Genomic DNA, 15,286 nt, shown 5'->3' on the forward strand with positions numbered 1-15,286 from the left:
AGCAGAAGGTAAAACACCTGTCAGAATAGAATGTCACTCTGCCACACTTAAAAACAAAAAGTGAGGCAGAACAAAGTGTATTAACAGCTTTTAAAGCTCTGGGATGTTCAGAGGAACTATTCAGAATCATTTCTGTCTGCTATCTGTTTGACCACACTTATGTGTTTTAACAGCTTTCAAAGGCTTTGAAAGCTGATAAAACTTTTTACACTCCTACACGTTTTTCCTACAACTGGTAGCACACAAAGCAGATAAAGCTCCATACATTAAAAAGAATTATGATCTCGTTTACAACCACAACCAGCTGTGTCCTTGACACTCCTGCACACAACCACCATATTCCATAATCCTCCCTCTTCAAATCAATGGTGCTGCTACAAGTAGTACTTCTAAGAATGCTACCTTCAGCCACTTAGCTTGTCACCTCCTTGTCCCTACTTGCTACCACCTAAAAATCTCTCCTGACAACTCACTAGTGCCTACATGCACCTCAACATGAACACACACCCATGCAATCACCTCTGTCACTTCCTTTTTGTGTGCCAAGTTTAATCTTCATTTTCTTTAAATTTATTAGCACTTGGACATTTCTATTAATCTGAAATGTTTTCTCTGACCTTCTTTTTCAACTACCAGACAAATAAACAAATGATAAAGTAGCAGGAAAGCAATTATCTAAACAGATTTAACAATATTTAATCCAAAATAATGAATGATGTGCATCAGTAGATGTGTATTCTAAAAGTTTGTACATAGCCTGCTATCCAGATGTGCATCAGTAGATGTGTATTCTAAAAGTTTGTACATAGCCTGCTATCCAGATGTGCATCAACAGATGTGTATTCTAATAGTTTGTACATAGCCTGCTATCCAGATGTGCATCAACAGATGTGTATTCTAATAGTTTGTACATAGCCTGCTATCCAGATGTGCATCAGTAGATGTGTATTCTAATAGTTTGTACATAGCCTGCTATCCAGATGTGCATCAACAGATGTGTATTCTAATAGTTTGTACATAGCCTACTATCCAAATCTTAGCTCTTTAACTAGCAGGCATGCAATTAACAATTCTGCTATGTCAGACATGAACTGCAGAGAAAAAGATGCTTTTTGCTAGAAATCTATTTCATCATTTAAGACAGTAAACTAAAAACAAGAGTAAAATAAGTAAATGTGAAAGGAAAATACTCTACACATACAAAATACAGTTCTTACTTTTAGCAATCACTTCAAAATGAATAACAAAAGGAAAGCCTAGGTCACTTCAAAAGTTAGAAAATTAAAATTTGAAATTAACAGGTCTAGAATAATAAAACCCAACACATCTTCTCAAGCGATGTACTCCCAACTATAAATGATAAACCAAAATTTGTAAAATACACAACTTCAAATCATTGCAGTTAACTAGTCCAAAAGACGCCAAACGAGAATGCAAACCAAAATATATAAACCTCAGTAAACCACAAACTCTAAACTGAAAAAACAGGTACTTATAGTATTATAAAGTGTTCATTTGTATGTTATATGGAGATTAACTCGAGTCTGACATAGTTTAGTAATGAAGAAGCCAAAGTGATCGAACTGCTCAAATGTAGGCATAAATCCCAGCTAGCTTAACCCAACTGCCAAACATGGAATATATATTGCTGTTATACCATGGCTTGTGTTTCTTCTGTAGGATGCATGTTCTTAAAGAAGTCATTTTTTTTTTGTTTTAATCTTTTATTTTGTTCGCAGGTCCTCTCTTCTGAGGACTGAAGTGTGGTTCTCATAATCTCAAACACCTAATTTAAATAATTTACAAATATTTTGATAACAGCAGCAACAAAGAAAATAAAACATACATTTACATCAAACAAAACATTTCAAATTTGCAATGTTACAACCTTTTAAATCAAAATGTGCTTAAAGAATGCAGCATACTGCAAAGTCCATAGACTCCTTTTAATATCAAAGGAAACATAACCTGAATAAGAAACCTGAAACAAATAGTACCACCCAAGGCTACATTATATAGAATCAAGCTACAGGCAACTCTTTCGCATGCAGCCACATGAAGTCATATCACAAAAAGTCATATCACTTGAAACCTGAATACAGAAAGTCCTCTACAGGTGTAAGTTAAGAATCTCTTCCAGAGAAAATCACATTTCATGAAATCTTACCACAGAAAGATTTAGCTGCCTGAAACTATGAAAAACGCAAGTAAAACATGCCATTGTGGACGTTACTACAGAAAATCATACGACATGGAATAATGCTTTATAGGAGCATACTGCTACTACATTGAGACTTGTTAAGAGGGACTATGCCAGAGGAAGTTGCGACATAAACAACAGATGGACCTCTCTATAAGAATTTAAATGTGTTTTTACACTGTTGCATTTATTTTATGTTCGGCTTATCCATTTCCATTATCTGTGGACTTCAACTGATATTTAACATGATTAATGCCTTACTTGTTTTACATTTTGTTATCTCTTCCAAATGCTTGACGTCATCTGTTACCTGTCTGTATTTCCTGTGCTGAGCCTGAAAATGGTCCAGTTTGATCAGTGTACTACCCCAATTAACATATATATATATATATATATATATATATATATATATATATATATATATATAAAATAAAAATAAATAAATAAAACCATGCACTACAATACTATGTAATTGCTACAGTAAGCAACACTATGGGAGATCCAACCACAAGAAGTTCAGCTATGAAGCCACATCAGAGATATCATGCAACTGATACACTAAACTATGCCACAGGATGACGTGCTATTGTATGATTCCATGTGACTTGATTTCCTATAACTTTACTACTACTCTAAGCCATGACATGAAAAGACGGTCACAAGAAGTCATTCCCCCATCCTACTTCTCTATTAATGCATGACATGAAGGCACCCTGACAGAGAAATCATGCCCATGGAACTACAGCACACAGTACCATGCAACTGCTACACTATGTCATGTTAAGTGGGGCAAAGTAAGCCATGCTAGAAGGAACCATATTGCACAGTACCATGCCACCAGTATACTACGTAATGCCATGCCATGGAAGACACTACTGTGAGAACCACAAGATGCTGAAAACCATGTAACACAGTAATATACTACTGCTACAGTAGGCAATACCATGTGGGATGCTTCCAAAAGAAGTTCTGCCATGTGGAATCATATCAAAGAGTGCCACATTACTACTACACTAAACTATGCCATTTAAGAAATGATGCCATATGGAATAACGTCACAAAACACCATACTAAAATATTAATCTATGCTGCCAAGAGACCCTGACAGAAATCATGTTACACAGTAACATGCTAATGCTACCCTACAGCAAAATTAGTACTTGATAACAACTAAAAAAATAACAAAATGATATCAAGCTATAAGGTACAGCATGCAACATTACAGTCATAAAAGTTAATGCTCCATAACAGATGCTGAAGAGGAGGACTTTGACCCATGTTCCAAGGCTCTGCAATGACTTTTACAAATAACATCTAAAATAAGAAGGTAGACTCATAGGTGATTGAAACGTTAAAGCTGGCAGCCAAAATAGCACTGGAATTATAACCCAGTATGGCCTAAGAGTACAAAATGAAACTGGACATATAGACTAGTAGAAAAGCATTTTCATGCTCTTATTTAGCGAAAAATCATATCCGCTACATCCATTTGTTCTTATTTCATACATTTTTTTCATTTCTTTGTTTATCTGTTACTCCTGGGTGACCTAAGTTTCCTGGTTACCCTCAAATTACCATGCTGCTAATCATATCTTGGCCAGTGGCACGTAATTGGTTCTACTTAGTGATTACTTTCTACACTGTATTTGTTTAATATTGAAATAAATGAATGGGCAACTGGACAGATTAAAAGCTAACAGGTGGGAAATTAGCAGTATATGATACATTCATATATTTATTAATGTTTAGGAACAAGAGTTTGTTAGCAGAGTCAATACAGATGTAATTTAAATATTCTTTTCTATGAATCAATTGTTTAATGAAATAGGGGGTGTGTGTGTTTTTAAGTACCATGTGACCATCATGGAAGGTATTTAAGTGTGTAAAAATTTACTTTAAGTGTTTCTGATGAAGTCTGAGGCTTAAGGCCAACAAAAGCGCTTAACCAATAAAGTGTTTGCTGTGATACTCCGTTTCTGGAGCCTGCTTCTGTCTTGGATATTGGTTTTGCAGTGCATTGGATTTCTTGGTTTCTTTCCTATGGAGTCGGCTTCTGAGAATGGAGATATCTCAGCAGGTTCCTTTCATGAATTAAACAGTTCTATAGGGAGCCTGGAAGCCCTTATTCAGGTGCTGTCTGAGCAGATTACTGACTTGGGCAGGAATTTGTGTGCCCTATCTACAACATTTGGCAAAGCGAGCGGCTTACAGGGCCGGTCGCAAGATAACATTGAAAGTTCTATCCCCCCAGCTCAAGGAAGTCCCGTTTCTGCCTCTCTTGCATCAACCGGTATTGGATGAGGAGAGGCAGTGAGTGGTGCTAACATGTTGGCTGATGTCGGAAATGGTTTGGCGTCTTTTTTCGATATCGGAATGGATCAACGCTGGATTATCTAGTGAATTCAAGGACTATGGTGACACTAGTAACACTAATAAACATGTAGGAACTGTAGACGAACAACTCAGACATCTTGAAAAAGAAATTACCAAATTTCGTAAACTGCAGGTTGAGAATAACTATTTACGGGAATGTTTGCAGAGGGAACATGAACCCAAAGGACTAAGGAAATGGAGGTTTCCCTCAGGTACTGTTCAAGGCACTGATTTTTATAAAGAACTCATTTCAATGTTCAACAGGCATGGTTGTGAACTAGTTGAATGCTTGATGAGGGGAAAATGATAGGAAAATGGTTACAATTAAAAAAAAGATTGATGAACGTGATGTTATACTTAAAAATGATTTAGGTTTTCCACAAAAAATAGACAAATACAGGGCGATGTTTGTTAATGTTGATAAATATGTGGAGGACTTGGTTAACAAAAAAAGTAAAAAAATTGCTAAGGGATAAAAAAGACTATGATGCAGGGAAGGCTTATCCCTCACCTAGTGGATATGGTAGAGTACAGCAAGTTAATGTTAGAGAAAATATGTATGAAAATGACTATGTTGATCCAGACTTGAGGGATGAAGTTGAAAATGACAATCTTAACATTGTAGCCCCTTTAGACATGCCCCTGAGGAGGTCAGAATGCCTCCAGAATCGAACAAGACAATTCACCCAGGACAGGGATGTCGAGAACAATGGGAACTTCAGGAATACATTTTCCAACAGGGGCTGTCCTTACAGGGGACAGGGGAAGGTGAACAACAGGTGGTAATTGATTCTGTTACACAAATGGCAACACACATAGTTACGAATTATGAGGGTGATTTTAAAACTTTCAACTTAAGTGATGTAAACGTTGACCAAGAGTGGGCTGAATTAGTCCAAAAGGGGCTTAATTATGTTCCTGCCAGGATTCCTGCTGTAGAAACTGCCCTTTTGGAGTTAAAAGTTTTTGTGAGGAAACTCAATTTGAGTATTTATTTTGACAATGAGTTCAATAGTACACATGTCCACGTCACCCATTATAAAAAATTGAGTACATTTAACCCTCCTTTACAACCTTTATTACAGGTGTTTGAAAAACATTGTAGTAATCAAGTTAAAAATCTTATTAAACATAAGAAAAAAGAGTTTACAACTAATTTCACAAAAGAAGAAAGTGAACTTTTAAAAAATATTTGCGACAGCACGAATATCAGGCTAATGAAACTTGATAAGGGAGGGGGTATTGTAGTAATGGAAAAAAGGGTGTACTTAGAGAAAATGTTTGTGCACTTGTTCAGTGATAGCTATGAACAAACATCACTGAATGAATTGAATTTAGCCTACAGACACACTGATGTTATTTTGAATGACTTGCTTTTAGATGGACAGATTACCACAAGTGAGTTAAACTTTTTACAACAGAAATCACCCCGGATATCGACCATATTTGGCATCCCAAAAATCCACAAAAATATTGTAGACCCTCCGTTAAGGCTTATTGTGGATGCTAAGGCAGCCAAAACATTCAATCTGGCCAAATTTGTGGATTTTCAATTAAAAAATGTGTTGGACAAACAACAACATGTCCTCAAGGACTCCTGGGATTGCTTAAGTAAGATTAAAGATAACCTGTATTGTGAACATCTGATCTTGACTACGATAGACGTTAAGGACTTGTTCACTGTTATCCCTCACGATATAGGTACTCAATGGTTCTATGACTTTCTTTGCTCCAATACCATCTTCGGCCACAACAGGATTTTAATGTTTAGAATGCTTACAGAGGTAATCCTAGAGAATAATTTCATTGTGTTTGACAACCAGTACTTTAAACAAAAGGTTGGTGTGGCAATGGGGGCAGCGTGTGCCCCTTTATTTGCCAACATTGTGCTTACTCAATGGGAAACAATGTTTGTTTTCAAAAATGACCTATTCAAATTTTGTAAGTTTTATGGTCGCTTTCTTGATGACACCGTGATATTTTGGAATGGTCCTCAAGAAGCCCTGGATAGTTTTTTGAGTTTTTGAACAACAGTACAACTTTTTGTCCTTCACCATGGTATCTGCCATGGATACAATACATTTTTTAGACATCAAAATCACCAAGGATCAGGTTAGAAAAGGGTTTAACTCGACTATGTACAGGAAACCTACCTTCTCCAACACCTTGCTACATTTTGAAGTTGCCACCCCCCCACACACACACACACACACCAGAAGAAATCACTTGTCAAGGGGCATTGGGTGAGGATAGCAAGGATGGTTAGTGATTTCAAACAATTCATTGATGAAATGGATACTCTTAAATCTATGTTGATTAGGAGAGGTTACCCTGAAGTTTTTATTGATCCTATTTTGCAGGAAGTTGTTACTAAAAGAACAGATGGGTATCCCCTCATTGGGTACTAATGTGTCAATCACAGCCAAACAAACTTTTGACGGTGGGTTTGGTAATCTGAACACCAGGGTTACCGAAAAAGGTTTTAACAGGGCTTTGATTTTGATGTTTAGTCCTGTTTTTTATGATATCAAAGATATCATTAACAAAAACTGGTGGATATTAACAGACATGCAAGAAGGTAAAGTAAAAATGGAATGTAGGCCATTGGTGATTTATAAAAGAAGTTTCAACATTAAAAATATGTTGGAAAGGAATGTACAAAAAAAGTGGGGGTGGCCGTATGAAAAGATGTGGACACTGCCTCCAATGATGTCATGTTCTCAAAACAAATAATGTTGACATCAAAGGTTATGGCAAAGTGAGGTTGACACAAAAGATTAATTGTATGACAAAATGTTTAGTGTATATTGCTATCTGCCAACATTATAGTATGTTTTACATTGGTAAAACAAAAAATGCATTGAACAAACGGATATATGAACATACCTATGATATTCAGAAGGTTAATTTGTCTAATGCTTTAGCTAGACATGTTTTTGGGCATAGTGGCCATTGTTTTAGATTCTCAGGTTTAGAGCAAATTGTTGGCAAAGATATGAGGGGTGGGCCCAAAGATATATGGTTGGAATACAGATAGTTGGTCTGGCAACTCTGTGTTAATGCCACCAGCTCCCCAGGTCTCTATGAGACCTTGTCTATCTCTTGTTATCTAAAACTAAAATCAGAGTTTCATATCTAATTAGTATGAATATTTTAACGGTTTTTTGGATTCACATTATTTTATGTTTAGTTTGTGAATCAACATCAGTTGTGGTAGTGACATGGTTATTGATGTTATGTTTGGATTTGATAGGGTGAATGTAATAACTATTTTATTTATTCAAATACTTATATATTTATTTATTGCAGTACTTGTATTTATTTCTAATTTTATTCAAATGTTCGTTGATTTACATACATTTATTATATGAATTTTTTGATATACATTCATATATTTATTAATGTTTAGGAACAAGAGTTTGTTAGCAGAATTTAAATATTCTTTTCTATGAATCAATTGTTTAATTAAATGTGTGTTTGTGTGTGTGTGTTTTTAAGTTTCATGTGACCATTATGGAAGGTATTTAAGTGTGTAAAAATTTACTTTAAGTGTTTCTGATGAAGTCTGAGGCTTAAGGCCAACAAAAGTGCTTAACCAATAAAGTGTTTGCTGTGATACTCCGTTTCCGGACCCTGCTTCTGTCTCGGATACCATGTTGCTAATCATATCTTGGCCAGTTGCACATAATTGGTTCTACTTAGTGATTCCTTTCTACACTGTATTTGTTTAATATTGAAATAAATGAATGGGCGACTGGACACAGGTGGGGAACTAGCAGTATTGATCCTTCAGGCAGCCTGATGCAGCTATCAAGCACACTTGCTTCAAAGTAGTAGTTAATTGTTAACTTACCTCCTTCTTCTAAAACCCTGTAACTAATCTTAAAACCTATCTCTGGCCCTAACTGTAAAACCCATCCCTAACCCCAATACTAAAACCTAATCTTTAAATCTAACCCGTTCATCCCTAGTTCTAAAAACCCATCCCTGACCTAATCTTAAAATCACATCCTAACCCTAAAACTCCATCCTTGATCATAATCTTAATCCTCATCCCTACACTAAAATCCACTCCTTAACCCTATGCCTGTCAACTCTGCCCCCCCCAAACATTGTTACTGTTGTTCTTTAAGTAGGTTGCAACGGTTTGCCACATCACAGCTACAGAGGAAGACACTTGTTACTGCATATTCTGGTGTGTCTTAGTCTACATAACCATCAATTATGTTACTGATATTTGCACACATACTGTAGTAGTGGTTTTCTTTCACTTATGAAATGTTGCTGAGCTTTTGGCAAAATATCCAAGCACTATTCCCCACCAACACCACCTTGTGATTTCTCCTCAGGGCCCCATTTTGTCTAAAACCAGCAGTGGTTACAACAGACAACCAAAGACAGCACACACATGGGAAAGCCTTAAGGATATCTGTTTTTACCAGGAATTTTCATTTTGAGTCTTAAGAATTCCATATTTCACACTGTTCCACACTGAAGGAGTCGGTCATGTGGTCATTCTTGAGATTTTTGTTAAACAGATGACCATGGTAAATATTGCTGAATCATTAATTATGCAAAACACATTTCTCTAGGTATTATTTGTACAGCTGTGAGCTATGGTGAGCACTTCCTAGCTGAAAGTGTTAAGACATTTTACACATTAGCTCCACATTTTAGAAGTGGACTGTTGATAGCTATACTTAGGGAATTAATGGCCTCTCCTCATTTATTCAGTGGGGTGTTGCAGCATCACTTACTTACTTACTTCACCAAACTAAGCCCTACTTGTCAGTGATTCTACAATGGGGCCGCAAAACTAAATAAAGTTACACATGCTGTGGTCAGTAGCTAAGCACTACAGCTCCAAACCAATGAAAACCACAACCGTAGAATAATCCGCTCACTTATCCTGCTTATTGCTTTTGACGGGTACTCACCAAGTGCATAAATCTGCAGAGTGTCGGGGGAAGAGAGAAAAAGAATACATTACCTTGTTCATTATTTTCATCAAACGTTGGGAGTTCCTGGAGGTAAACTCGGTATCAGATAAGACTCAGCCTAAGTAAAATAGTCTAAAGCTAGCTTTCCTCACATTCTAACCTTGCTGTTCTACACTTTGGGACATCAAGTAGTACAATTACTTCTCTAGGGCGCAAGTCACACCTGGGATTAAGCATTCAGGTGTAGTGACGTATCCAAGAACCATATGTTTCGAAGAAATGGCAGCACACAATTTACATGTTTTTTTAATGAGCGGGGTTGCTTGGAGGTACCAGAATGTCTCCTAGGCCCAGCCTGTTATTGTGTAGCGAATGGCGGGAATTTTACAGAGAGTGTTACGGCCTCTGGCACGATTCATAGGGTTGCCACCTTTTCAAATGTCCAAAGGGGGAAATTTTATGGAAAAGCGGGATTTTGCAGTGCAAGCCGTACGTATTGCCAGAAAGTACAGTATGTCATTTTTTTCCCAAAATAATAGATTATCCTTATAGCATTTGAGTTGTTTTTGCTGTTGTTACATACAATGTTTAGGTGTTTCATATTCAAAATAATTGTGTCACACAGCTATTAAAGAAAACTTAGGAATAGCTGTGTCCTAAAGTCTCAGGACAGTTGTCATTTTGATTTTTTTCCACAGGACACAACTTCCCAAAGAGGGACTGTCCTGCACAAAAAGAGACAGGTGGCAACTGTTGGTGCGAACTGAAGTCTATTAAGAAACGGGCATTTTTGATAATGTAATTTAAACATAACAGTAAACTCTGTTTCCTTTACTGTAACTATTGGAAGCTTTTTATATGACTGATTACCTTTATAACAGAATTAGTGCATTATTCATAAGGTATGTCTCATCTCAACTGTCCCCAATTTTCTCTTTTCTGACTTTTTGACACTGCGACAATCACTAAATAATGGCAACTGACATTACTTTTCTAAACCAATTTTCCGTGAAGTAAAAGCTAAACAATAATTAGTTTTGAGTTAAAAAGGATTCAAACCTGTTGAATACAACACAGACATTCAAAACTAGATTGGCGACGTAGACACTGGAGGAGCTATGTGGGATGGGGAGGGGGTGGAAACAGTAGCAACCACCTCATCTATTCAGGGAGGCAGGTTGGGGTTTCTTTTTATGACCTAGCATCCTCTAAGGATTGGGATAATACTATAATTATTCAGCTGATGCATGGCATGTCAAACAGTCTTGTCTAGACAGTTAGGACATAACAAAAATCTAATTTGTACATGGATAGGGTATATGACACTACTGAGTTGACATGTTCCATACTTAAACTTCTCTACCTGCCTAGAGACAAGGTGGTCCCAGCCTGGAGAGGATAGTAAAAGAGTCACTTTAGTTAGGACCAACTGTTAACAGTTAGCTCTCAACCATTTAACTCTAGACTCAGGGACAAATCCAGAAATCAGCAGGGTCACTTTTTAAAGGACTAGGATTATAAACTATAGAATGTGAATAAACATGCATTTTTTAGAAGTTAAACAAGCTTATAACTTTAATGATTGTTGAGAGGTATGGAAGCAACACTGAGCAGCTGATTGTCAGCTGGAAAGATACAGGATGGTGGAAGGAAAAAACAAACATAATCAAAGAAAGTCCTCAAAATCAAGTACAGCTTTTAAACACTGAAGCTATTCACTTAAAAAGTTGATAGAATTTGAGGAATGTATTATGTGCATTATAATGATTTATTTATTGCGTTTGTTTACTGGGAAGGTCCACTGGGCCTAGGTGAGCCCATTTCAGTGGATGCCCAGGGAGAAAAGCTCCACGTGACATTAAACATGTTGAAGATTACAATAAAAGATAGAAAGCTAGTTACAGTTACATAGATAGCTAGAAGGCAAATACATAAAAATACAGACATATAGTTACAGTTACATGTATGCTAAGAGTGTTTTGGAGGTGAAAAGAGTGTCGGATAGGGTGATGTTTATGAAGCTGGAAATTGATGGTAGAATGATGAATGTTGTTAATGCATATGCTCCACAAGTTGGGTGTGCGATGGATGAGAAAGAAAAATTTTGGACTGAGTTGGATGAAGTGGTGATGACTGTACCCAAGGGTGAAAGAGTGGTGATTGGAGCAAATTCCAGTGGGCAAGTTGGTGAAGGGAACAGAGGGGATGAGGAAGTGATGGGTAGATATGGTGTTAAGCAAAGAAATGCAGAAGGACAGATGGTAGTGGAATTTGTGAAAAGGATGGACATGGCTGGGATGAATACGTATTTTAACAAGAAGAAGGAGCATAGGGTGACATACAAGAGTGGAGGAAGATGCACACAGGTGGATTATATCTTATGTAGAAGGGCCAGTCTGAAGGACATTGGAGACTGTAAAGTGGTGGCAGGGGACAATGTAGTTAGGCAGCATAGGATGGTAGTTTGTAGGATGACATTGGTGATCAAGAAGAGGAGGAGGAGTGTGAGGTCAGCACCAAGGATCAAATGGTGGAAATTGAAAAAGGGTAATTGTGAGTTGGGGTTCAGTGAAGAGTTAAGACAGGCACTGGGTTGCAGTGAAGAGTTACCAAATAGCTGGGTAACTACAGCAGAGCTAGTAAGGGAGACAACTAGAAAGGTGCTTGGTGTGACATCTGGACAGAGGAAGGACGACAAGGAGACATGGTGGTGGAATGAGGAAGTACAGGAGAGTAAAGGTTGGATGATGTGTGGATAGTGAATCATGAAGTGCAGTGGATTAGCAAGGAGGAAGTAAGGATAGCTATGAAGAGGATGAAGAATGGAAAGGCTGTTGCTCCAGATGACATACCTGTGGAAGCATGGAGGTGTTTAGGTGAAATGGCAGTTGAGTTTTTAACCAGATTGTTTAATGAAATCTTGGAAAGTGAGAGGATGCCTGAGGAATGGAGAAAAAGTGTTTTGGTACCAATTTTTAAGAATAAGGGTGATGTGCAGAGCTGTAGTAACTACAGAGGGACTAAACTGATCAGTCATAGCATGAAGTTATGGGAAGGAGTAGTGGAAGCTAGGTTAAGAAGGGATGTGATGATTAGTGATCAGCAGTATGGTTTCATGCTAGGAAAGAGCACTATAGATGCAATATTTGCTCTAAGAGTGTTGATGGAGAAGTACAAAGAAGGTCAGAAGGAGTTGCATTGTGTCTTTGTGGACTTAGAGAAAGCATATGACAGGGTGCCCAGAGAGGAGTTGTGGTATTGTATGAGGAAGTCGGGAGTGTCAGAGAAGTAAGTAAGAGTGGTACAGGATATGGACGAGGGTAGTGTGACAGTGGTGAGGTATGTGGTGGGAGTGATGGATGTGTTTAAGCTGGAGGTGGATTGCATCAAGGATCAGCTCTGAGCCCTTTCTTATCTGCAATGGTGATGGACAGGTTGACAGACGAGATCAGACAGGAGTCCCCGTGGACTATGATGTTTGCAGATGACATTATGAACTGTAGTAAGAGTAGAGAACAGGTGGAGGAGACCCTGGAGAGGTGGAGATATGCTCTAGAGAGAAGAGGAATGAAGGTCAGCAGGACTAAGACAGAATATATGTGTGTGTGAATGAGAGGGAGGACAGAGGAATGGTGAGGATGCAGGGAGTAGAGTTGGCAAAGGTGGATGAGTTTAAATACTTGGGATCAATAGTACAGTGTAATGGTGAGTGTGGAAGAGAGGTGAGGAAGAGAGTATAGGCAGGATGGAGTGGGTGGAGGAGTGTCAGGAGTGATTTGTGACAGACGAGTACCAGTAAGAGTGAAAGGGTAGGTCTAGAAGAGGGTAGTGAGACCAGCTATGTTATATGTGTTGGAGACAGTGGCAATAACAAAATGGCAGGAGTCAGAGCTGGATGTGGCAGAGTTAAAGATGTTAAGATTTGCACTGGGTGTGATGAAGGTGGACAAGATTAGGAATAAGTATATTAGAGAGTCATCCCAGGTTGGAAGGTTTGGAGACAAAGCCAGAGAGGCAAGATTACGTTGGTTTGGACATGTGCTGAGGAGGGATGCAGAGTATATTGGGAAAAAGATGCTAAGGATGAAGCTGCCAGGTAACAGGAAAAGAGGGAGGCCTAAGATAAGGTTTATGGATATGGTGAGAGAGGACAAGCAGGCGGTTGGTATGACAGAGCAAGATGCAGAGGACAGAAAGAAATGGAAACAGTTGATCTGATGTGATGACCCCTAACGAGAACAGCTGAAAGAAGAAGAAGAAGAGTTACACTTACATAGATAGCTAGAAGGCAGTGCAGTAAGCAATCTTAGGCATTGATTTAACCATGATATTAGAACATGCAGAGTACCTACATACTGACCAGTTGAGTGGATAGAGGAGGGGTGAAGTGGGAGTGGCACATTAGGGGGAGAAAGTGAGAGGGTTATTTTTGGCATGGGCATAACCAGCAGGAGGAGAGGTGTTGTCTAAGAGATTTTTTAAAGAGTGGAGAGTAGGTGATGGAGGCTATTGTGGTTGGAAGGATATTCCAAAGTTTGGAAACTGAAGGAATAGAGCATTTCACCGGCTGGGAGGTGGGGTTTGTCTACCTTAAGGAGATTTTTATTTTCTTATCTAAGAGGTCTATTTGGTTGGAACAATTATAGTAAGGAGAGAGAGGGACATGCTGTGGGTTTATATATCATTTTATGTGCAGAAGTTAAGTGTAGGCAGTTGAGATCGAGTGGTAGCTCTAGCCAGTTTAGTTGTTGCAGCAAGGAACAGTGGTGTGATGAGGATCTAGCATTGGTTGCAAATCTGGCGACCTTATTGTAACATGAGTTGAGCTTTGTTTTAAGCGATGAGTGGATGTTTGTGAGTATGGGGGAGAGTCTTTTTAGCAGCATTATTGAGGTAATAGCTATGCCTATAAAGGGTGCCCAGTTTTTGATGTGTTTTTTTGATGTTGTTGAGTATGTGGAGATCAAATGTTAGGGTTTCGTCAATAATGACTGCTGGTAGTTTAGTACTAGAGAGACTACTTCAATGGTGGTATTATTTTGGGAGTGGTAGAGAATTTAGTTCTGTTTAGAGAGGTTGTTTTTTGGGAGTGAATAGGATCAGTTTAGTCTTGTTTGGGTTGAGAGCTAGGTGATTGCATGACATCCATTTTTCAGTGGATGTGAAGGCATTTTGGGTTAGTAGTTGCAACTCAGAAGGGGTTTTAGCAGTGCAGATGATTGTTGAATTATCTGCATAGTGGATCACAGTGCCATGTGTAAGGGAGTTATGGAAGTTATTAATGAATATATTGAATAGAAGGGGCCCAGTATGGAGCCTTGGGGACATCTGTGGAGATGCTGAGGAAGGGGGAACAGGATTGCTGCCATTTAGTTGATTGATATCTGCCAGCGAGGTAGTTTGAGAACCAATTTGGGGTTGGGGGTGCAACACCTAGAGTGTTGAGTTTAAAGAGTAAAAGGGAGTGTGAAATGGTATCAAAAGCTTTTGAAAGGTCAAGGAATAGTGTGGAGATGATCAGATCAGAATCACATGCTCAATTTACTGTATCCATAATGGAGATAAGAGCTGTTTTGGTGCTATGGCCTGGTCTAAAGCCATGTTGGGTTGGGGTGAGAAGTTGGTTATTAATTAAACGGTTGAGAAGCTGGGTATGGACACATTTTTCTAATATTTTTGAAATGGGAGAGTGAATAGTGATGGGCCAAAATTTGGAGATGTCAGCATTTTTGCCACCTTTGTGCAGAGAAAGAATATATGCTTTCTTCCAGAT

This window comes from Protopterus annectens, chromosome 7.part0 (genome assembly GCF_019279795.1).
Source record: "Protopterus annectens isolate FY-2018-M chromosome 7.part0, PAN1.0, whole genome shotgun sequence".
Taxonomy (NCBI): domain Eukaryota; kingdom Metazoa; phylum Chordata; order Ceratodontiformes; family Protopteridae; genus Protopterus; species Protopterus annectens.